This window comes from Nuphar pumila, chromosome 17, assembly GCF_984573655.1.
Source record: "Nuphar pumila chromosome 17, dmNupPumi1.hap1.1, whole genome shotgun sequence".
NCBI lineage: Eukaryota > Viridiplantae > Streptophyta > Magnoliopsida > Nymphaeales > Nymphaeaceae > Nuphar > Nuphar pumila.
In genome coordinates, this window is record NC_143265.1 from 47,908,680 (window position 1) to 47,932,506 (window position 23,827).

The 23,827-nt window shown below is 40.3% G+C and overlaps 1 non-coding gene across 1 annotated transcript; it reads right to left on the minus strand.

Moving 5' to 3' along the window:
* Window positions 1-1,658: 1,658 nt before the first annotated feature.
* On the minus strand, window positions 1,659-1,761 carry LOC149811931 (small nucleolar RNA R71). Its single transcript, XR_016428685.1, has one exon. It is a non-coding gene; the product is annotated as a small nucleolar RNA R71 (small nucleolar RNA).
* Window positions 1,762-23,827: the final 22,066 nt, after the last annotated feature.

Sequence of the window (23,827 nt, forward strand, 5' to 3'; positions counted from 1 at the left end):
TGTCATTTTTTTTAATCTGTCAGTTGCAGAACAGAACAAATTTCGGGAAAATCGGACCTCGTTTGCCCTATCAAACAGTGGTTTTCCGATAACCTGTCAGATTGCTAGTTTACACTAGTTAGGGGCAGTTTCGTAATTTTCTTAGTTTCGGCATTTTAGACTTGTTTTCAGTAGTTTCTGTATTTTAGAAGTTGCATAATCATCATACAGCATTAGTAGAAGTAATTTGGTTAATTTTAGAATTAATTTAGTATGTTATTTAATTTTTGTTTGATAAATAGCATTTGTTTATTATTTTCGTAGAATTAGACATAGTTTTAATTGTTGTTTGCATCATTAAAATAGACAACTAACTTTGTATTTTTCTGCATTTTTTAGGTTGAAAAGCATATTTAGTTTCCAGGGTTAGTATACAAGTGAAAAGATTCTCTAAGTGGCGAAAAGACAGAATTACCCTTGGCGTGGAGCAGAAGACTAAATGCTTGTTTATTGTTCTTTTAGTGCTTAATTGTAGTTGTATTCACTTTATAATTGTAGATTGTCATTTGATATTAATAAATTAAATTTTCTAGAATTATAGTGATTAATTCCTGTTCCCTGAGGATCGACCCGTACTTACCACTTTGTGGAAAGTCGGTTTTTATATTTTTGGTTGACGATTTTCCAAAGTTTTATTGAAAATAACTGTTTTAAAAAGAGCATTCCAAAATATCAACCAAATTTTGGCGCCGTTGCCGGGGAACGGCGAATTAATTACTTTATTTCTTAGAGTTTAATTTATTATTATTTTGTTTTAGTTAGTTAATTAGTTGTTTTCTTTTTAGTTAGTAGGATTAGTAAGTGAATATAGGATTAACATAGTTAGTAAATATAGGATTCACATATTGTTCTTTTTAGGATTCACTTAATTATCATTCTGCAAGGAGCGATTAGACAGGTGGGTTTTAGAAAAACATAGTTTGTGATTTCCTGTATTTATTTGTTTTAGCATTTTAGAATAGTTTACTTTGTTATTTAATTATTTTGTATAGAATTCTGACATAGCTATATAGCATATTTGTTTGTTTTTAGTTACTGTTATTTGCTTATTTACATTTTAGTATCTGTGCTAGTTTAATTTTTTTTAGTTAGGTCGTTTGCTTACATCTGGTCTTAGTACCAGTGTATGCAGGGTCGACGAGGTCTAGGAACCCCATTACACCCATTTGTTGACAACCCAGAGAGAATTTTACATTCTCATCGAAGTTCGGCAACAATGGCTGACATGGATCCTCCACCTCCACCCCCAGTTCTTTCACGCCCTCTGCGAGAATACTTCATTCCCACAGACTATGTTCAGGCATCCTGCATTCAGAGACCCGATGTAGGAGCGCCACATTATGAGATTAAGGCCAGCATTATTCAAATGCTTCCATCCTTTTATGGCCTTAGTCATGAGGATCCCTACCGACACTTAGATGAATTCCTCGAAATCTGTTCTACTGTTAAGATACAGAATTTCGATGATGATGCATTGAGGTTGAATCTATTCCCTTTTTCATTGAAGGACAAAGCCAAGTATTGGCTAAAGTCTTTAGATTCTGTAGAAATAGAGTCCTGGGATCAGTTGCAACAGGAGTTTCTTCGGAAATACTTTCCCATTGGTCGCACGAACCAATATCGTAGAGCCATCACTAGCTTTTCAGAGCTAGATGGTGAGCGCTTTCATGAGACCTGGGAGAGAATGAAGGATCTCCTCAGGAAATGCCCCCATCATCAGGTGCCGAAATGGCAACTGGTGCAGAGTTTCTATGATGGATTGTCTGACAAGAATCGTCAGATGATCGACTCTTCATGCGGTGGGACATTCATGCTGAAGAGCGAGGACGAAGCATGGAGGCTATTTGATACATTGGCCGAGAATTCACTCCACCATGCTTCGAGCTCTCATTCTGATAGAGCCACACCCAGCATTCAGAAGAAAGCTGGCGTTCTTGAGATTGGTCCATCTACTGCACTACAGTGTAAAGTAGACATGATTGCTCAGAAGCTGGACCAGCTTCTCTCAGGACCATCCACTACACAGCAGGTGTGTACTCTTTGTGCCAGTCCGGCACACGAGATCACTGAGTACCCTTCAGCAGCTCAGTACCCTGAATTTGTTCAAGAACAAGTTCAGGCAGCTCAGGGTTACGTCAGACCGCCAAATAACCCATTTTCATCGACATATAATCCGGGTTGGCGTAACCATCCCAATTTTTCATGGAAGAATCCACAGTCTTCTATACAGATGCCTTCTTCCTCTCAGCCAGTTCGGCAGCCATCTTTTACTCAGCCATTTCAAAGACCGAACTATGCTCAGTCTTCTTCTTCTTCAGTTCCTTCCCCGATTCAGCAGGAGTCTGCCCCGCAGACATCTTTTGAGGAGAGACTTCTCCAGGCATTCCAAGAGGTGAAAACCTCTAATCAGAACGCCTTCGAGAAGTGTAGCCAGATCTTGAGCTCACATACGCAGTCCATTGCGAAGTTAGAGTCGCAAATGGGACAGTTAGCTGAGGCTATTAGTAGGAGACCCGAGGGTACATTGCCGAGTCAGGCTGTCATGAACCCGAAGGGTAAGGACCAGATGACTGGAGGCCTATTTCATACTGAGACACAGCAGCAGGCTAAATCAGTTATGGCCTTGAGGAGTGGACGTGAGTATCACGTTGAGAGTAGAGAGAAGATAGAGGAGCCAAAGACCATTGTTTCACCTACGTCGGCTCAATCATCATCCCCATCCCCATCATCACCTTCATCATCTTTATCCTCAGAGAAGAAGAAGGATAGGAGTGAGCCTTCTCGCAAAGAGGAGGAGCCAACAGAGTATATCCCCCCACCACCCTATCCCAAAGCATTAGAGTCTCCTGGTTATAGAGGGAAGCAAGGTGCGAAGATCCAGGACATGCTTGATATCTTCAAGCATGTACAGATCAACCTACCTTTGCTCGATGCTATTCAGCAGGTGCCGGCTTATGCCAAATTTCTGAAGGAGCTATGTACGCAAAAGAGGAAATCCAGAGAGCGAGTTCCTAACAGGGTCCATCTGACTGAGCAGGTGAGTTCAGTACTTCAGCATCAGACACCACCCAAGCTCAAGGACCCTGGAGCACCTATCATTGCTTGTACTATAGGGAACATCCGGATAGAACGCGCATTGCTCGATCTTGGAGCAAGCGTGAACATTCTGCCCGGATATTTCTTTGATTCTTTCGGGTTAGGGGAGATGAGATCGACTCCGATTACACTTTAACTGGCAGATCGTTCCGTCAAGGTACCGAGAGGTGTCTTGGAGGACGTGCTAGTTAAAGTGGATGACTTTTATTTTCCAGTCGATTTCATTATCCTTGATATGGAAGGAGTAGACAGCCAGCACCAGACTCCGATTATTTTAGGCAGACCATTCTTGGCGACTGCCAATGCGTGCATCAATTGTAGAACTGGAGCCATGGATCTCTCATTTGGCAATAGGAAGGTAAAACTGAATATTTTCAATGCCGCGATGGGACCAGCAGGAGACATGGACTGCTTTCATGTAGACATTGCACAAGAGTTAGTGGAGGAGCAGCCCGAGTTGTACATTACTGAGGATTCTTTAGATTTGTACCATATAGAGAGGAATAGCGGTTTAGATAGTGTAGATGTGTCTAGAGTGTCGTCGGAGAGACCACCTTGGGGAGCAGTCAGGGAACCCCTTCCACCACTTGCGGAGACCCCCGCCAAATCGTCGATCGAGTCGCCTCCGAAACTTGAGTTGAAACCCTTACCGGATTCACTCAAGTATGCATATCTCGGAGATGATGAGACTCTGCCTATGATCATCTCGTCCTTGCTCACTGAAGAGCAGGAACAGAGATTGCTGACTATTCTTCGGGAGCACAAGGCAGCGATTGGATGGGGAGTTGCTGATCTAAAGGGTATTGATCCTTCATTCTGCATGCATAGGATCCATTGTAATGAGGAAATCAAGCCATTTAGGGATATGCAGAGAAGGCTAAATCCCAACATGAAGGAAGTGGTGAAGAAAGAAGTGGTGAAGTGGTTGGATGCCGGAATCATTTATCCTATTTCTGATAGTCAGTGGGTCAGTCCGATTCAAGTTGTGCCGAAGAAGTCAGGACTCACTGTGGTTGAGAATGAGAAGGGTGAGAGAATTCCGATGAGGACCACTACAGGATGGCGAGTCTGCATCGATTATAGGAAGTTGAATGTGGCAACTAGGAAAGATCATTTCCCATTGCCATTTATTGATCAGATCTTAGAGCGACTCGCAGGACAGAGCTACTACTGCTTTCTAGACGGATATTCAGGATACAATCAGGTAGCTGTCCATCCTGACGACCAAGAGAAGACCACGTTTACATGTCCTTATGGCACCTTCGCATTTAGACGTATGCCTTTTGGGCTCTGTAATGCCCCGGCTACTTTTCAGAGGTGCATGCTTGCTATCTTCTCGGACATGATTGATGATGTGATGGAAGTTTTTATGGACGACTTTTCAGTGTATGGCTCTTCTTTTGAAGATTGCCTCCATAAACTTGCTCGAGTACTGAGTAGGTGTGTGGAGACCAATCTCGTCCTGAGTTGGGAAAAGAGCCATTTTATGGTCCAGGAGGGGATTGTGTTAGGACACATTGTGTCCAAGCATGGTATTGAGGTTGACAGAGCAAAGGTGGAATCCATTTCTCGTTTGACTCCACCCACCTCTGTGAGGCAGATTCGATCATTTTTAGGGCATGCGGGATTTTACAGGCGGTTCATAAAAGATTTCAGCAAAATCTCTCAACCGCTTTGCACGTTATTGGAGAAAGACCAGCCCTTTGTTTTCGGTGAGGATTGTATGAAGGCCTTTGAGATTCTCAAAGAGGCCTTGATTACTGCACCTATTTTGAGACCTCCAGATTGGACTCTCCCATTTGAGATTATGTGCGATGCTTCTGATTATGCTATGGGGGCCATTCTAGGACAACGCATTGATAGGAAGCCCTATGTGATCTACTATGCGAGTAGAACTCTGTCTGATGCACAGATGAATTATACTACGACAGAGAAGGAACTACTTGCGGTAGTTTTCGCATTGGATAAATTTAGGTCCTATTTACTCGGTTCGAAGGTGGTTGTCTATTCTGATCATTCTGCATTGAAATATTTGTTGAATAAGAAAGACACCAAACCGAGATTGATTCGTTGGGTCCTACTACTACAGGAGTTTGATCTCGAGATTCGAGATAAGAAAGGAAGCGAGAATGTAGTAGCAAACCATCTTTCCAGACTGATCGTGGAGACCACGCAGGATCAGAGACCGATCAGTGATTCTTTCCCCGACGAGCAGATCATGTCAGTCAGTACATCGCAGTTACCCTGGTTTGCAGATATTGTGAACTATCTGGTTTCGAGGCAGATACCTGAGCATTGGAACAAGAATGAGCGTGAGAGGTTCCTATCTCAGGTGAGGCACTATTATTGGGATGAACCGGAGTTGTTCAAATACTGTGCAGATCAGATCATTAGGAGATGCGTTCCGGAGGAGGAATACCAATCCATTTTGAATTTTTCCCATTCGTTAGCCTGTGGAGGGCATTTTAGTAGTAGGAAGACGGCTGCAAAGGTTTTGCAGTCAGGATTTTATTGGCCCACACTCCACAGGGACGCTCATGAGTTCTGTAGGCGATGCCTGCGATGTCAGCAGATTGGAAACATGTCCAAGAGGGACATGATGCCCTTGCTACCGATTTTGATAGTCGAAATTTTTGATGTTTGGGGCATTGATTTCATGGGACCATTTCCGCCCTCATTCGGAAATTTATATATTCTGGTGGCGGTTGATTATGTGTCCAAGTGGGTCGAGGCTGTGGCCACCAAGACCAATGATCACAGAGTAGTGCTTAAGTTCATTAAGCACAACATTTTCAGTCGTTTTGGAGTGCCACGTGCGATGATTAGCGATGGTGGCAAGCATTTTAGGAATGTTCAGATAGCTTCTCTGCTGAGAAGATATTCTGTCAATCATAGATTCACCACTCCATATCATCCGCAGACTAGTGGACAGGTTGAAGTGTCCAATAGGGAGATTAAGCGAATTTTAGAAAAGACAGTTCGTCCGGACCGCAAGGATTGGTCCCAGCGCTTAGATGATGCACTTTGGGCATATAGAACTGCATTCAAGACTCCCATTGGCATGTCTCCGTATCGCCTTGTATTCGGGAAAGCATGCCATCTTCCTGTCGAGCTAGAGCATAGAGCGTACTGGGCTATAAAGAGATTGAATTTTGACCTCACCCAGGCTGGCAAAGAGAGAGCACTGCAGCTCTCAGAATTAGAGGAACTCAGGAATGATGCATATGAGAATGCCAAATTATACAAGGCTCGCACAAAAGCATTTCATGATAAGCATATTGTCAGAAAAGTGTTTGAGCCAGATCAGAAAGTGTGGCTATACAATTCTCGTTTACATTTATTCCCAGGGAAGTTAAGATCGAGATGGACAGGTCCATACATTGTAAAAGAAGTATTTCCCCATGGAGCAGTGACATTATTCGATCCTATGACCCAAGGTACATTCAAAGTAAATGGGCAAAGACTGAAGCCATTCATTTCAGATGCCTTACAGGATGGTGAGTGTGAGATAGTGCATCTCACGAAGGCATGAAGATTCGACCAGAGGGATGTATGATATGTACATTATTTATTTTTCATTTCAGAGTTTTTTTTTATTTAGTATTTCATTTCACATGTGCTAATTTGTGTTTTGATGTATGCAGGATGAACTTAACAATTAGTGTATCAATTACCAGGTACAGAGAAGAGTTTTCAAAGAATTCAAGAATCAGAGGAAAATCATCTTCAAAAGCTCAGAGCAAATCAGGTTGTATCTATCCTTTCTCCCATATTTTTGTTAGTGTCTTTTAGTGTGCATTTGCATTACATTTTTATTCATTTTGTATGCCACTAGAGACAGTGTCATTCAAGCATGGGGGGGTGGTTTAGATGCATGCACACAAAAATACACAAAATTTTTTTTGTATGACTGGTAATCAAAGTAGGCATTTAAGAACAAAGTGTAGCATATATGATTGTTTTTGGCATAATCTAACAGTTTAAAAATTTTTAAGCCCCATAATTTTTTTTTTTTCTGAACTGAATCAAATATAGTAGTTGTTTATGAGATAATTCAAAGAAAAGATAGTATTTGATTGTTAGAAAATGTTGAATCACTTTTGTATAAGTATGCACAGTATGTTTTGAGGAAGAAATAAGCAATGGAAAGATGTGTTTGAAAAATGAGTTTAAAAGAATAGAGCTACGTTTAGTTGTTGATGTATTTGTGAATCCTAGTAGTGGAACTCAGACACGAGATGAAGTGTTTGAGTGTCTTAACGAAAAGGATAACGAAGGAGATCATCTTCTTGTCTAAGTCTATATTTGTGGCCTTTGCAGTTCGAGTAAGTAGAATCTGAAGGGTGTTTTACACCTGGTGCCCCAAAGCCAACTGACTTGGGAGCCACCGGTTCGAAAGCTTGTTACATGGACTGCATAGAAAGCCTAAGAGATAGAGACATTGCACATGACAAGAGGAAGACTATACGTAAACTATTAGAATAGAAGGTCTAGTGACTCGAGCAATTAAGTCCGAGGGATACTCTGTATCTAGTGCCCTAAGGTCGGCCGACTTGGGAGTCACTGACCCAAAGCTCGCTACACGGGTCACGAAAACTGACTATTCGAAATAGTGCTCATATGAGAAGAATGCGCAAGAGATCAAAAGTTGAAAATGAAAGAAAAAGAATGTGCTGAATGAGAAAATTTTCATTGCTTAAGTATATGTGCATTACTGTGCAGAAAATATACAAGTGAGAATAAATGAGTAAAACATGAGAATACTTGATTTTCGGAGAAAAATCATGAACTAGCTACAATATTAGAAAAGTGAAGGAAAAGAATTTTTACTGTGGAGGCATGAGATTTTTAAACTTGTTTTGAGAATGTCAATTACATGAAATATTTGTTACAACTGCATTCTTAAGAGCCTAATATTTTTGAAAGATCATCCTTGCATTTTATTGATGTTTGTGGGTAGCATCGCTGCAAACCCTCACGAGACCTTACTCGTCCACTAGTGTAAGCTAGGGGTTTAAAGGGCTTGTTGCATACGCTAAATGCAACCGTGATTCCTACGAAAGTGAGGTAGTATTATGCATTCATGCTTAGCATTTCTTGTCTTCAGTGCATATCATGATTAGGGTTTGTTAAGGGACTAACAAACATTCAAGCATGGGGGTATTTGATGATGCATGAAATGCACATCATGTAAACAAGTTTTTCATGCGTTTTGTATCAAGTTTAAGGTTTTAAACCCATGTTTAGATGTGTTTTGATAGTAAGGGGCTATGGTTCGAATTTCAGAAAAATCGGAGTTAAAATGAGAGAGTTATGGCTATTTCAGTGTTTGGGCACGGATTTCGAGGTGGATCGGATCCATATCCGACCCAATTAGGTCAATTGGACCTTGGATCAACTCTTAGAAAGCCCAAAACCCAACCCACACACCTATCCATACTCATTTCAAAAAAGTTTTTCTAAAAACCCCCCAGAAAGTGGCGCCTAGCAATATTTTATTTTTTAACTCTTTCTGAAAAATGTCAAAACTATAAATAGTTTTTTTCAAGAACCCTAGGCGTCTTTGGCTGTGTTTGGACGCCCCCTACAGTGACTCTACAGCAGCAGCTCCTTCCTCTCCATCTTCCCCAAGTGTTGGCCATTGAAGATCGACCTATGCTTGATTTTCAAGCATATTTTCAAGTTTTCTTTGGTTTCTTTTCATTTCTTTCTTATTCCTTGCTGTCTTTTCACCATTTTTCTGTACTTTTGCAGGTGTAGCAGAGGTGGAGACCATTAACCTTGGGCGGGAGTGCGCAACACACCACCAAGGTGAGCCGGCCCTACCTCCATCCGGCTTTCTACACCCTCCGATCGCGAATCGGCTCACATTCCATCACCGGTGGATCTCCAACGTGTAGCAGCTGCAATAGGTGCCATTTTTGGTGAAGTACAGCATCCTTGAACTGTAGAAGACGTCTACCTCCAGCCACGGTCCGCTCTTCTTCATCCCCCCGGTCGTCGGATCTTCCAAAAGGTAGGTCTTCTTCTTCCTTCTCTTCTAGATAAAACCGATTTGTGTGTGTGGTTTTTGTTTTGTTATTTTCTGTATGTTTCTTGTTTTTCTTTTTATTTCAACCTTAGAATAGCATTCGTGCATAGGCCAGCACGTTAGCTTAGGTTTATTTATTTGATTGATTCATTGGAATCGAGTTTTTATTGATTTTTCATCTTTTTTATAAAAATCGGCTAGATCTTCATCTAGCCGATTCTTCAAGTTTGTCATAAGTGTTCTTGATATTGTTTTACAGAAAATCCAATAAAAAAAGTGTTCATTTTGATTTACTTTATTCGGTTTTTGTGTGGGTTGTATTTGGTTTTAATTAAAAAAAAAAAAAAATCCAAAATCGGCTAGACTTATTCTAGCCGATTCTTGATTTTTACAAAAATATTTTTCTGTTTTGATATTTTTGTTTTGTCCAGCATGTGTATTGTGTTGTTTTGCTGAAAATCCTATTCCAAAAAGTTTATTTTAATTCATTTTGATTGTGGGTGCTGCTTGTCTTGTTTTGATTGTATTTTTGAAAAAGAAAAAAAATTTTCGGCTAGAGATATTCTAGCCGATCTTTGTATTTTTGTTAAATGTTTGTGTTGATGTTGGTGAATTGTGTAGTTGCTGTGTGTTTTAGGTGTTAACAGTAGTATATAGTTGTGTTAGTCATTTCATTGTTTTAGGATTGATTTAATTAGTTGTTTTAATCAATTTTTCGTTTTTGTGTTTTGAGTCTATTGTTGAAAATTATAAAAATCAAGTTTTCTTTTTTTTTTCATGTTTTTAATTCCAGCATAGTGCTGTTCTTGTTAGCCTTGGTGTAATTAGGAGTCCTTTGTATTATTCTCTAATTTAGTTTTATCAAATTAGTGGTTATTTAGTTTTATTGCTTTTTGTTAATTTATAATTTTAGTTTTTTTTATTTTCGTGTGGTTCTTCTTCTTCCCCAAGGTGGGGCGGCAGCCATTAGAGCTCCCCTGGAGCTCTTGGTCGATTTTTTTTAGCAAGTCTTAATGGTCATTAGTTGAGTTAGGAAGGTGTCTAGGTTCAATGTATTAGGTCTTTTTTTTTTTTAGCCGTTTTTAGGGTTGCATTTAGGTAAGTTTTGGAATTAGGTTAGCATTAACTCCTAGGAAATCGATTTTCCATTTAAGTTCTTTTGTTCCCTAGGTATAATTAAGTCTATTAGTTTAGAAAGTAGCATCCATTGAAGTTGGCGATTTTTGGAGAAGGGAGGTAATTAAAGTAATTGAAAATTGGAAAGCTTTTGGAAAAAGGATATTCTTCAAAAATCGTGTGAGGCATTTAAGGAAAATTTGAATTTTGAATGTGTATTAAAGAAGGAGTTACTCCTTAACTTTGGAAAGTGTTTTGCAATTAAACCAAAATTCCAATCTAGGTTACACGATTTCCATAGAACATTAAAAGCATTTTAATTCCATCTTGAAAAGCAAAAATCGTGGATTTCTAGATTGGTCTTTTCAGATTTCCAAAAAGGTATTAAAGGCAATTAAGGAGTGTAACTCCCTCTTTAAATGGGGCGATTTTTGAGAATCCAAAGCATTTCAAAGTTTGAATATTGGTAATTATTACATTCCTTTTTCCAACCTCCTCCATTAAAATCGTGAACTTTGGATTAATTGTAGCTTAATTAGGAGGTTACTACTTTAGTCTACACCTAACCTAGTCAAACCGAGCCTAGGTCGAGTCAACAACTAGTCTACACCCCCTTTGAGTCTAGTCAAAACCTAGCCTAGCCCAAGTCAAAGCCTAAACCGCACTTAGGTCAAGTCTAAGACCAAAGCCCAACCTTAGTCAAGTTTAGTGGAGTCAACCTTAACCTAAGTTAGGTCAACCTAGTCTACCTAACTTATCTAAGTCAACCCTAGTTGAGTCAAACTTAGTTCAAGCCTACTTAAACCGAGTTCACCCTAGTCTTGCTAAACCTACATCCAAAACCCAATCTTGGTCAAACCTAGTCAAAGACCTAACTCGGGTCAAAACTTAGTCTAAACCTAGTGAGTCAACCGAGCTTACCTTAGCCCATTCGAGCCTAGTCAAACCCTAAGCTGGGTCCAACTTAGTTGAGCCTAAGTCAATTCGAACCTAGTTGACTAAGGTAACTCAAAACCGAATCCAATTAGTGAGTCCACCTTAGCTCGAACCTATCTCTTTCAACCTAGTCTAACCGAGCCTACCTAATCCCATCCGAGTGCATCCAAACCCAAACTGAACCTACTCAAGTCGAAACCGATCCTAGATCGAGTCAACCAAGTGAATCCTAACCTTAGCCTTCGTTCTTTAGTTAAGTAAGTCATTTTTTATTATTTCCTTTGATTTCTATATTAATTAGTTTATTTATCTAATTTAGTTTTAGTATAGAAGTGTGTGTACGTATAGCGTATTTATTCAGTATGTATGAAATGTGTTTTGTTGTGTTTTGAATGATAGTTAGATATTAGTTAACTTAGTGGTTAGATTGCATTTTATTATTTAGCATAGTTGCATTTCCATTGTGAGTTAACTTAGTTCTAGTCATAAATTGCTTGTAGGTTTTGTGCGTCGTGCATTTAGTATTTTCCTAATTATCATCTGCATATACACTGTTATACAGTGTCATTTAGATTGCATTAGGTGTAGATTGCATTTGATAGTGTTTCCATAGGTTCATAAAGTGAATAGTGCACTCAAATAAAAACCAGATTTTTGCCCTGTCGAAACAGAATTATTTTCTGATCAAAAACTCTGTGTTTTCCAAATTTATTTTTTCTATTCACTGTATTGACGTGTTATTTAACTGCAGACCAAATTTCAGCTCATTCGGAGTTGATTTGGTCTGATTTTTAAGCGTTTTGTGAAAACCGCTTTTTCTGGATTTTAAATTACAGGACTGGCGATATCCTGATTTTTCCCAGATTTGAAACGCTTATATCTGGAGTTCCAGATACTGTTTTTTAATTCTGTAAAAACTGTCATTTTGTTTAATTTGTCAGTTGCAGAACAGAACAAATTTCGGGAAAATCGGACCTCGTTTGCCCTATCAAACAGTGGTTTTCCGATAACCTGTCAGATTGCTAGTTTACACTAGTTAGGGGCAGTTTCGTAATTTTCTTAGTTTCGGCATTTTAGACTTGTTTTCAGTAGTTTCTGTATTTTAGAAGTTGCATAATCATCATACAGCATTAGTAGAAGTAATTTGGTTAATTTTAGAATTAATTTAGTATGTTATTTAATTTTTGTTTGATAAATAGCATTTGTTTATTATTTTCGTAGAATTAGACATAGTTTTAATTGTTGTTTGCATCATTAAAATAGACAACTAACTTTGTATTTTTCTGCATTTTTTAGGTTGAAAAGCATATTTAGTTTCCAGGGTTAGTATACAAGTGAAAAGATTCTCTAAGTGGCGAAAAGACAGAATTACCCTTGGCGTGGAGCAGAAGACTAAATGCTTGTTTATTGTTCTTTTAGTGCTTAATTGTAGTTGTATTCACTTTATAATTGTAGATTGTCATTTGATATTAATAAATTAAATTTTCTAGAATTATAGTGATTAATTCCTGTTCCCTGAGGATCGACCCGTACTTACCACTTTGTGGAAAGTCGGTTTTTATATTTTTGGTTGACGATTTTCCAAAGTTTTATTGAAAATAACTGTTTTAAAAAGAGCATTCCAAAATATCAACCATTCTCCTTCTACCAATAGATTCTTTTCAATGAGATCTTGCACGATGTTTTTGAGAACAAAGCAGTTCTCGGTATTGTGTCCCACTGTCCTGTGGAACTTGCAGAACTGATCTTTCCATTTCCCCATGGGCACAGGAGGATCGGCCAATCTGGGCAATTTGACCATCTCTTTTGATAGCATGTACTCGAGCACGTCCTCGAGCGATTGGTCAAGGGGAGTAAACTTTCTGTCATAGCTCCATCCTTCATGTTTGGTTTTCTCGCGCAGCTTCGGCCCTTGATCCTGCTGAGGAGGCTTGCTGTACTGAGGAGCAGGCTTTGCTTTCTGATCCTTGATGTTCGAACTGCCTGAGCTGTAGCAGTAATCTTTCTTCTGCCCTTTGTATCGTTTTTGGCCTTTGTTGCTGTTGTTGGCAGAATAAGTAAAGTGAGCTTTCTTCTTCTGCTCACCATGGGAGTTGTTCTTGGAAAAGGTGAAGCCTTCATAGACTCCATTTTCCACACTCAGCTCGAGCCATTCGGCTCGTTCAGTCAGCTCAATGAAGGTCCTGGACGGCGCTGTGGAGATTAATCCTCTTAACGGCTGCGAGAAATTGTTGAGGATTAAGGACAATGCATGCCTTTCCGAGATAGGATCTCTCATCTTATTACAGGCTGATCTCCACCCGTGAATGAAGTCCCGTGCTTTTTCATTCTCGTTCTGTCTCAAATTGCAGAGATGACTTAATGTAGGTAGCGCTTCTGTGTTGAACAAGAAGCGTTCAATGAATAGATTTACAACTTTGTCGAACTCCTTGAGCTCGATGGGGTTGATATGCTCGGCATACCACTTGGTTGCAACTCCTTCCAAGCTGCGGGGGAAGCATAGAAACAATGCTCGGTTATCCTTTCTGAACCTCGAGCATTCTGCGAAGAAGGTGGCGAGATGAGCTTTTGGGTCGCCGGAACCATCGAACTTGTTGAATTTACGGGGGAGATTATCTAGATCGTCATCTCCTTCTAAGCCGTCATAAAAGTCCTCGCTGGTGAAGACTTTCTTGCCCTTGTCGCGGGCTTGCAGATCCTTGACAACTCGGGCCATTTCCTTAAACTGCACTTGCAAAGGCTCTTCTTTATCTCTGCTTTTTGACCTGCGGCTCTTACTTTGGCCATGCTTCTGAAATGCCGGAGGCACCTCATATTCTTCATCTGTATCTTCAGTGGAATCTGATTCATCTGAAATCTCTTCTGGCTGGATTTGCTTCTTGGGAGCCTTCTTACCCCTGCGACCATGGAACCTTTCTCTGAATGGATTTCTTTCTGAGCTGGTCCCGGGCTGCTCATTCATCATTTTGTTCATCATTTTTCTGAACATGGCATACATTTGAGGGTCTATGCCATCGTCTTCTTGCTGCTGCTCTCGACTCTTCTCAGATCGAGGGGAACTCATCTCTTCTTCCGAGGCTGACGAGTACTGGGATGCTGTAGTTCTTTTGCCTGATCTTGTCTCAACCATCAAATGATATGGATGCTTTCTGCAGGGCAAAAGACCTGATTAGATTTTGAGGGAATTAGATTTTGGAGGAAATATTTGCTGAAAATATGGTAGACAATTTGGAAAAGATGTCCCATTACTAGGGACTGAGTCGTCGTGGGAATCACGACAATTGTGTTGTCATTCCTTCTGCAAAAGAAATAAACAACGAAAATGTGCCTTGTTACCTAGGCGAGGTCGTCAAACCATAATGGAAGGAAATAGAATTTTATTAAAATGAGAAGAATAAGATTTTATTGATCTTGACAAAGAGGTGGAGGACAGACGATTTGCCACCATTCATGATAGTCGGCAGACACTCTAGGACCTGGAAAGATTTTAAGAGAGACAAAGGAATCCCATCCGTAGCGGGCAGAATGATATGCCCCGGACCATTGTGCGAAAGTGAGATCGAACTCTGCCATAGCACCTGATAACAGTCGGGCTTCGACATATTGCTGCCTCTGAGAGAACTGCCGAACACATCTCTCTGGTTGGTAGTAAGTGCAGAAGAATGGTCCTAGCAACTTGAACCGCTTACCATAAGCGTAGGTATATCTGGGAGGAGATATTTGTCGATCAAAATAGTCCCAAACAACGTCATCCTCTTGAATGTTGTTGATCATAGACCGGTACTGCGCCACTGGGAGGAGTTCTTGACCATTGTATCTGAAAGAGCTTGCTCGGGCTGGAACGTGCTGGAAAAACCAGGACTGAAGTGCGTAGATGCATCCTTCAACTAAAATGGACTCTCCGAGTGAGAATCGAGTCAGACCTCGATAAAGGAAGGCGAGCGCTGCCATGGCTATGGAGAGGCGATTGGTTTGCCGACTTCCCCATCTTCTCATAAGCTGGATTATCCTGACGTCCATGTAGTTCTGTCCATCTGGGAAAAGGGACAGTCCTACAGTGCATAGAACCATTGCATTCTGAATCTTTTCTTTAGCTGTTCTTGAAAGCGAGCTGACTTCGACGAAGGTCCCGTACTGGCGGTACAACTCAAGTAGGTCAACATATTCATCTCCTTCTAACTGGATCAGGGGCCAAGATCGGCGGCCTGTCATACGGGCTAAGGAGTCTCGGGGGTCCAAACCCTTGACATTGATAAGGAATTGATGCTCTAATGGGTCGCTTGGTCGACCAGCCGGTTCTGGCAACCCCATGATTTCTGAAAATTCATCCATTAAAACAGTCATTTCTCCCCATGGGAACCAGAAGGTACATGTTCGAGGATTCCATCGCTCTGCCATTGCATGGATCAGGTTGCCATTGATGGTCTGCTTTCCGACTGCTGATGCCAGCTCTAATCCGCACGCGCTCAAATGGTCCGGGAACATTCGGGAAAAGCTCTTTAACCAGGAATAATACCACCGGGGAATGAAAGTTCCGGTGATAAGAGCTCGATGTTCAGGATGACCTTGTCGCACCTCGAAGGAGATGTGACCTTCAGGAAAGATAGGATCGACTTGACTGGATGCCATCGAACTGAAAACAGAGAAAGACTCAGAATGAGACTTAGGAAAATATGAGAAATTTTGAAAAAATTTTGCAGGCAGGATAAAAATGCAGCTAGAAATTCGAGATCCAGTAGAAGGATAGAATGTAAAATCTCCTGGAGTTTTGAAGAAATGGGATATTTGAGAAAATCATCCAGGGTTTGAGAAAAACATCTTGTGGAAAATAAGGATATTTGGAAAAGACCTAATGAGTTGAAAAACATTGGGAAATATAAAGAATTGAGAAAATCATACATACAATCACATCCTGCACAAACATTTATGCACATTCAGCACTCCCTAAAAGGCTGACTCTAGATGCATCAATTTGAAAATAGCTGTAGGACCTTAATCCTAACTCTAAGTTCAGATCATCTTTGTCCAATCCAGTTATGCCGATATATCCGAACCGAAATCCGAGGTACGTGGCATAGAATTTCAACTCCGGTTCTAAGGTAAGGTTTTCCAACATCCTTGAGCGCCTACCGATATACTTCGGACTGTGGCCCGCGGTACGTGGTAGGGGGGTGTTAACCCAAATAGTTGGCCCAGTTGTGAGGCTCTGTCCCGAACTATGGTTCTGGAAGAGAGCCCAGCAACGTGAAGACCGGGACAATATAGGTAAGGGAGGTTTTGAAAAATGATCACATGCAAGAAATAGATGGCTCAAAGTCCTAGAGAGATAGACTTTTGAAAATCTTTGAAGAAGCATACATTGTTTGCATTCAGATCCTAAATTGAGGAGAGTTGTATTTAGACCTAAGTCTATGTGAGCATGAAAATTTCTCCTCAATCTGGTCCTACCAAACCATGCCTAGTCTATATGCAGTCAATGTCAGCTAGGTCAGAATCTAGGCTCCTAGGCTCACATGATATTGAAAGTAAAAGAGCTGACATTTTGTGAACATAATTTCGATAATTGAACTAAGTCAAGCATAATTTAAGTCAGACAAGGACAGGTCCCATCTCGGTCGCCAAACCTGTTGTCGTCGCGAAATTTTTCCCCCGTCTCCCCTTCCTTGCGGAAGAGAAAAAGAGAGAAATGCTTTCGCGCTCAAACTTTGACCGGATTTTGGAAATTGTTTTGAAATACTCGCCTTCGTTTTTGAAAATTGCGGGAAAATCCATGGGATGGGGCTCGACCTATCGGTACGAGGTTCGACCGTTCCTGCCGCCTTTAACAGGGGTAATCGAACCAAGGACCAAAACTATGCTTGACTTGGTTAAATTATGGAAGTTATGTTCTACCCTAAATGCACAGAGAATTCAGGCATGTGCTATGAGATTTTGGAAAATGCCAGTTGGAAAACATGATGTATGCTTGGAAAATATTTGGAGTTGAAAAGATTCTCTCAGGAAAAGGATGAAAGTTAATTTCTCAGGAAACTCAGATGGAAAAGATTTGAAATCTCAGGAAAGTTCATAAAGACTTGGGAAAATTATGAATGGTTGAAAATCCTGGGAAAATGGAAGTGATTCTTGAGAAAAGGAGAGCATTTGAAAAGGGAAACTCTTCTTAAGAAAACTTGGACTTTGAGAGTTTTCTTAGGAAAATGATGGAAAATTCATAGGAAAACTCATTGGAGAAGGAAATTCAAAACTTGGGGAATCGAAATCCTGGGAATTTTACCTTTTGAAATACTTGGAAATCGATTTTGGATCTTGAAGAAAGATTGGAAAACTCTTTTGAATATCTTAAGAAAATATCATTTTCCTGGGAAAACTGTGGAAAAACTTGTCTTTAGAAAACCGATTTTGAAAAATCCTTAGACTTTCTTGAGAAATCGATTTCTTGAGAATGAAGTTTTCTTGAGAATGAAGTTTTCTTGAGAAAATCTTGAGAAAATCAATGATTTCATGATGTAAATGTCATGAGTGAATGAATGCACTTTGAAAAGATTTTCTAAGAGATTTGTTGGAAAAATGTGCATTAAGTCAAGATAAATCCTTCACATATCCTGACTGTGGCCATGAATATGTTCAGAATTTAGTTGATTTGATGCACATGATTTTGAAAACTTTGGAAATATGATGTGCATTTTAAGATAGCCTAAGAGTGTAGGCTCAATGTGACTAGTAGAAAGATGATGGATCTGGGTCTCGTCCATATTCCGACTAGGGCCGTAAATATGGATCCCACCGAGTCCATCAACTCCCTAAGAGTTGGTGCACGTGCCATTCGTGAACATCCATAGTGCTTTTGAAATAAAATGCATGAATCATATAATCAGGATATTGCATAAAATCAAACTATATGATATGCATCCTAGTCTAAGCAGGAAATTAAATCTCTTATTCCAAAATTTACATTATTACATCACTAAATAAAGGAAATAAAAAAAAAAAATTTGCAGACTTCAGCTCCTTCTTTGGAATGTCCCTGCCAAGCTTGAAATTGGGTTAGCTCAAATATGTGGGTTTTTCCAAGATTTTCCAATAATATTATGAAATTATTGGATTTAATTGGATATAAACCCTATTCTCATGCTTCCTTGATATTTGAAATGATGTAAATGCAAGAAATTCAGTAGAAAACAGTTTGAAATTCGGAATTGAGGTTAAAATGACCAAAATACCCCTAATTATAAAGTTATACCTTTAAAATCAGGGTTTTTTGAAGGAAAACTTGGTAAAATTGAGATTTCAACATTCAAATTGACTCAAATGATGATGAAATGCAATATGACATGCTTCTAAACACATAAGGACTGTAAAATCAGAATTTGGTGTTTTGCAATTTATCAAAAATAGCGATTTTCGCTTGTTTTTCGCTTGGATCTAGGTCCTGCGGGACCCTGTTTTGGTATTATGGATGATCCGAACCCCAAATGGATTCCAAATTGCACCAAATTCGGTATGAAGCATCTAAACACTCTGATAAACAGCCTAGAATGCTAAAAATCATGAAATGATACGATTTAAATGCCAAAATTCAAAGAAAGTCCTAAAATGATGGATTTTGCCTATGGATCCGAACCAAATGCAATGCCTAATATGATAATGCAAGATTTACACCATGGAAACTTCTGATATTTTGCAGACTGCTAAAAGACCCGAAATGGAACATTTTTGGTTTTTACAGCCTCGGGATTTGAGCCATGGTGAGTTCAATAACAGGGATTTAGTTCAGACAGAGGTAAAAATCACACTAATCTGATGTAAAATGCTAAAAAAATACAAAACGGACATGGAAATTTATGAACTTAATCAGAGTTATGCACGACACCTACGTGAACAACTTTCATGTTTATGACTTTGGCATTTGATCAACGGAAACACAAATAAAAATATAACTATTTCTGCCTAAACTAACAGAACAGACAAATGTAGCAAAACAAGGGGCTGACAAAAAAAATCCAAAGCAGGGGTCAACACTGTTCTAAAAATTACAGGCTTTCAGATTCAAACAGAGGACATCTCGGACACCACTTTCACTTTTTACAGTTTCGGATTTGGAGCAACACACAAAGAGAAACCATAGCCCTAAGTCGATCCAAGATCTCAGAGGCCCAAATTAGGCTCTGACACGTGTACCGACATCTCGGATTTTTGTCAGACATTAACAAAAATCATAAAAATCTGATAAAATCATATTAAAAACTAGACATTTTCCCGAGTTCAAAACATTTTTTGGATCGGAAATCGGATCTCCCATGAGGGATATCTCGATTTTACAATTCGGAAAATGATTTTCAAAACGTATCCCGGGTTACAAAACCAGACTTACCATTTTGGATATTTACCGCAGTAAACAAATTCAAATGGCTCCGAATTTTTGGAAAAATTTCAGGGACACCTAAGGGCGCATTCCGTGATTTTTTTGGGATTTTTAATAAAAAATAAATGCATGAAATGACGTGTGGACTGACTGACAAAAACAGAGACTTACTGAAAATAAGCAGAATTGAAAAAAAGGCTAAATTAATCCTAATTAATTCATGAAATATGCTAAATGAATGAAATAAAATGCAAATTAAATCTAGATAAATGCATGAATGATAAAAATCATCAAGGAAGCATAATTGAATATTTTTATGTATGTCGTTTTATGAGAATAGCTCAATCCATCTCTCGGATGAGCTCTTTCTTCAAACGACTCCCGAATCGAATTATGAAATCCAATCAATGGGAAAAGAAGTGCACCTTGTTTCGTTACGCAGCGTAGGTGCTCTTGAAAGGGGCAGCTACCACGAGCTTCCTTCGTTCTTCACTCCGGGCTTCGGATGGTCCACCAAAATCGAGCTCCGTTGGAATTGGACTGGCCACAGCACGAGCTCTACTCCACCTTCTTCAATGTGCCAAAGGGGGCACGATTTCCAAGGTTCAAAATCAGATGTTAGGAAGGCTAGGTTGGATTTTCCAAGTTCACAAGAGCTAAAAAATGATCTCCCCTAGGCTGGGCGTGAACCCTTGTTTTTATAACTTTTCTGAAAAATTTTGAAATTCAAACAGGCTGGATCTGAGCCCTCCATGTGGCGCCATCTCAGGGGGTGCCATCTGGGGGTTTTGAAATTCGAATTTGCCTTTTGCAGGGAGCCCTCAGATGGCGCCACCTCAAAAGGCTATTTTGATTTTTTTGAGAAAATACAAATGGAAATTTTTGTGGTTGAGACATCTCAGCAGGGGGAATTTGGAATTTTTCAAAAGTTTGCTTGATTCTCTCTGCAGGGAACTCCCAGAAGACGCCACCTCAGAGGGTGCTCTCTTGGAGTTTGAATTTCAAATTCACTTTTTGTAGGGAGTCTTCAGGTGGCGCCACCTCATGGTGGGCTACCTTTATTCAAAATAAAATAAAAATAAAAAATGGAGCCAAGTGGAGTCCTGGAATGGTGCCACCTCAAAAGGTGTTTGACACATGTCAGAAGGACAGAGCAGTGGGCTCAGAAGGCGCCACCTCAGAGGAATTTGAATTTTGCTTTTTCTGGTGAAAGGAGATCTGGACATGTGGAGGACAAGTGTCAGCTGTCTGGAGAGGCTTTCTCAAATGGCGCCACCTCAGGGGGAAGTTTGAAATTCAAATGGAGGTTGGCTCTGGAGGAATGGAGGATGGACATGTGGCGCCACCTCAGGGTGGCTCCTACAATGCCATGTGGCAAGAGGGAGGAAAAAGAGGGCAGTGACATGTGTCTCCTACTTTTCTGAAAAAAATAGGGAGAGGACATGTGTCCTCTACTTTTTCTGAAGGAGTGAGAAAGAGACATGTGTCACCTTCTTTTTCTGAGAGAAGCAGAAGATGACACGTGGCGGAGGGATGAGTAGGAGGGAAGAGACATGTGGCGCACTCATAGGCCATCTGGAAAATCAGAGCTCCGGATTTTCGCCACCTAACGCCTTGTTTGAATTTTAAATGGTTTGCTTTTTCTGAAGAAGGCCAGGAATGACATGTGTCTCCTACTTTTCTGAAAGAGGTAGGGAGAAGACATGTGTCCTCTACTTTTTCTGAAAGAAGCAGAGAATGACACGTGGCAGAGGGGAGAGAAGGTGGGCCAAGCCATGTGGCGCCATCTCAGACAGGATGAAAAAGGTAGGAGTTCTTGATTTTCGCCACCTATGGGGGTTTTTGAATATTTGAATTCTAGCTTTTCTGAAGAAAGCAGGAAATGACACATGGCACTTGCCTTTTCTGAGGAAATGAGGACTTGCCATGTGTCCTCTGCAGGAGACACTCCAGATGGCGCCACCTCAGAGGAGACAAGCCTACCTTTTTTTGTAGGAGTTCAGAAGTGACACATGTCTCCTACTTTTCTGAGAAAAGTAGGAAGAGACATGTGTCAGGCTACTTTTCCAGAAGGAAGGAGGGGTTGACATGTGTCCCCTGCAGGAGACACACTTCAAGTGGCGCCACCTCAGAGGAGACAAACTCCACTTTTTCTAGACAGGACAACCTATGACACTTGGCATCTTCTGGTAGTCTTTGAAATGACACATGGCGCAGGATGGATAGGGTGACACATGGCAGATAAAGGGGATGACATGTGGCGGCTTCTGAAGGTAGCCCCACACTGACACTTGGCATGGAAATGGGAGGAGAGAGAAATGACAAGTGGCGCCAATCCAGGGGACAAGGCTCCTATATTTTTGGGTTTTTCAAAATTCAAATTTTCAAAAGGAAAGCTTGTGTGACACCACCTCAGTGTGGGTTCCACATTGCTTCTTTATTGAAATAAGGATAAAACAACAACTTCTTTTTGGAATTTTCATAAAAATTTGGACTAATGGGAAAAACAGGAATTTTGGAAAGAGTTGACCCTTGTAGGGCGATTTTGTAAAAGAAAGATATTTGAAATTGTCAAAAAGGGCAAAATCTGAGGTGAAGTGACTCAAATCCATATTGAAAACTATCCAGATCGTTTTCCTGAGAAAATATTTTGAAATTTAGAGCCCTAGGGGTAAAATGGGAAGAATTGATAATTTTGAAGACCCAGGGTTTTGAAATCAATTTTGAAAATAGTTAAAATTCGAATCTGGATTGAAAATTTTGAAATCAAGAGTTCTGGACCTCGAAATGACATGCTGTGCAGTGCAGTGATTTGAAACGCTCATGCAATGATATGCAATGTCATGTCTTATGTAATGCAATCTTGAATCAAGACTTGGAGATGTCTGTCTCCTGTCAGGAGTAAGATTTTGACTATCTGAGACAAAATAGAGAAATTTTGAGAGTTGCAGATGAAATTTAGACTTTTGCAAGGTCCGGGCTCAGAAAATGACCATTTTGCCCTCCAGCGATTTCAGAGGCTGGATGTTGATGCTTGGTGGAAATGTTGGGGAGGTGAGTGAAAATTTGGGGTGTTTACATCAGGATAGTTCAACTTCTGCGAAGGTGAGGAAGTCGACAGACCAGCCGCCTCTCTATACCCATGGCCGCACTTGCTTTTCTGTACCGAGGGTTAACCCGTTTCACACTCGGAGGATCAATTCTAGTCGAAGGGTGCACCTATGCATTGCAATATTGGTTCCTCCGGCATGTGCCAGACCGAGCCAGTTCATTCAGATACAATGGTGAAAAGCTCCTTCCAGTTGCACGATACCGGTTCTTGATCGATAACCTTCAGGAGGAAGATGTCGTGTGGGATTACTTTGATCGTCAGGAATAGCCTCCCAGATATACTTATGCATACAACAAGCGATTTAGGCTACTTGGCCCATTCTTCTGCGCATACTACCATCCAGAGCGGTGTGTCAGGCAGTTCTCTCAGAGACAGAAGCGCATAAAAATTCGCCCACTATCAAGGATCTTGCCAGAATTCGATCTCATATCAGATCAGTGGTCTGGAGCATATCATTCTGCCAGACATGGCTGGGATTCTTTTGTTACTCTCACTATTTTTCCTGGTCCTCGAGTGACCTCTGATTATCAGGAGTGGTGGAAAATCGTTCGACCCCCTGCCCTTTGTCAAGTTTATTATTAATAAAATCATGTTTTTCCTTTCTTCAATAAAAATTCCTTTAAATTTTCATCTTATCTTGGTTTGACGACCTCGCCTAGGTAACAAGGCATATTTTTCAGTTGTTTATTTTTGCAAAGTAATGACAACGCAATTGTCGTAATCTCATCGACGACTCAATCCCTAGTAATGGGATACTCTTTCAATTGTCTACCAAAATTCTCAGTAAATATTTTCCTCCAATCAAAATTTCTTTCAAAAGCGTAACCATCAATTCTGCCCTGCAGAGAGCGTTAGAAACCTCCAGAGAGCTTTCATGATATTCAATGGTTCAAACAAGGTCAGGGAAGAAAACTGCACCAGTCGAAGGCATGGCACACTCAACAGCTTCAGAAGAAGAGATGGGCTCCCCTCATTTCGGCAGAAATCAAGGGCAGCATGTTGAGGACGACATTGATCCTCAAATGTATGCCATGTTCAAGAAAATGATGACTAAAATGCTAGCATAGCAAGCTGAAGCCAGCGCAGAGCAGATCCAAGTTAAGCAAAAGGCAAAAGGTCGGGCAATGAAGGAGGT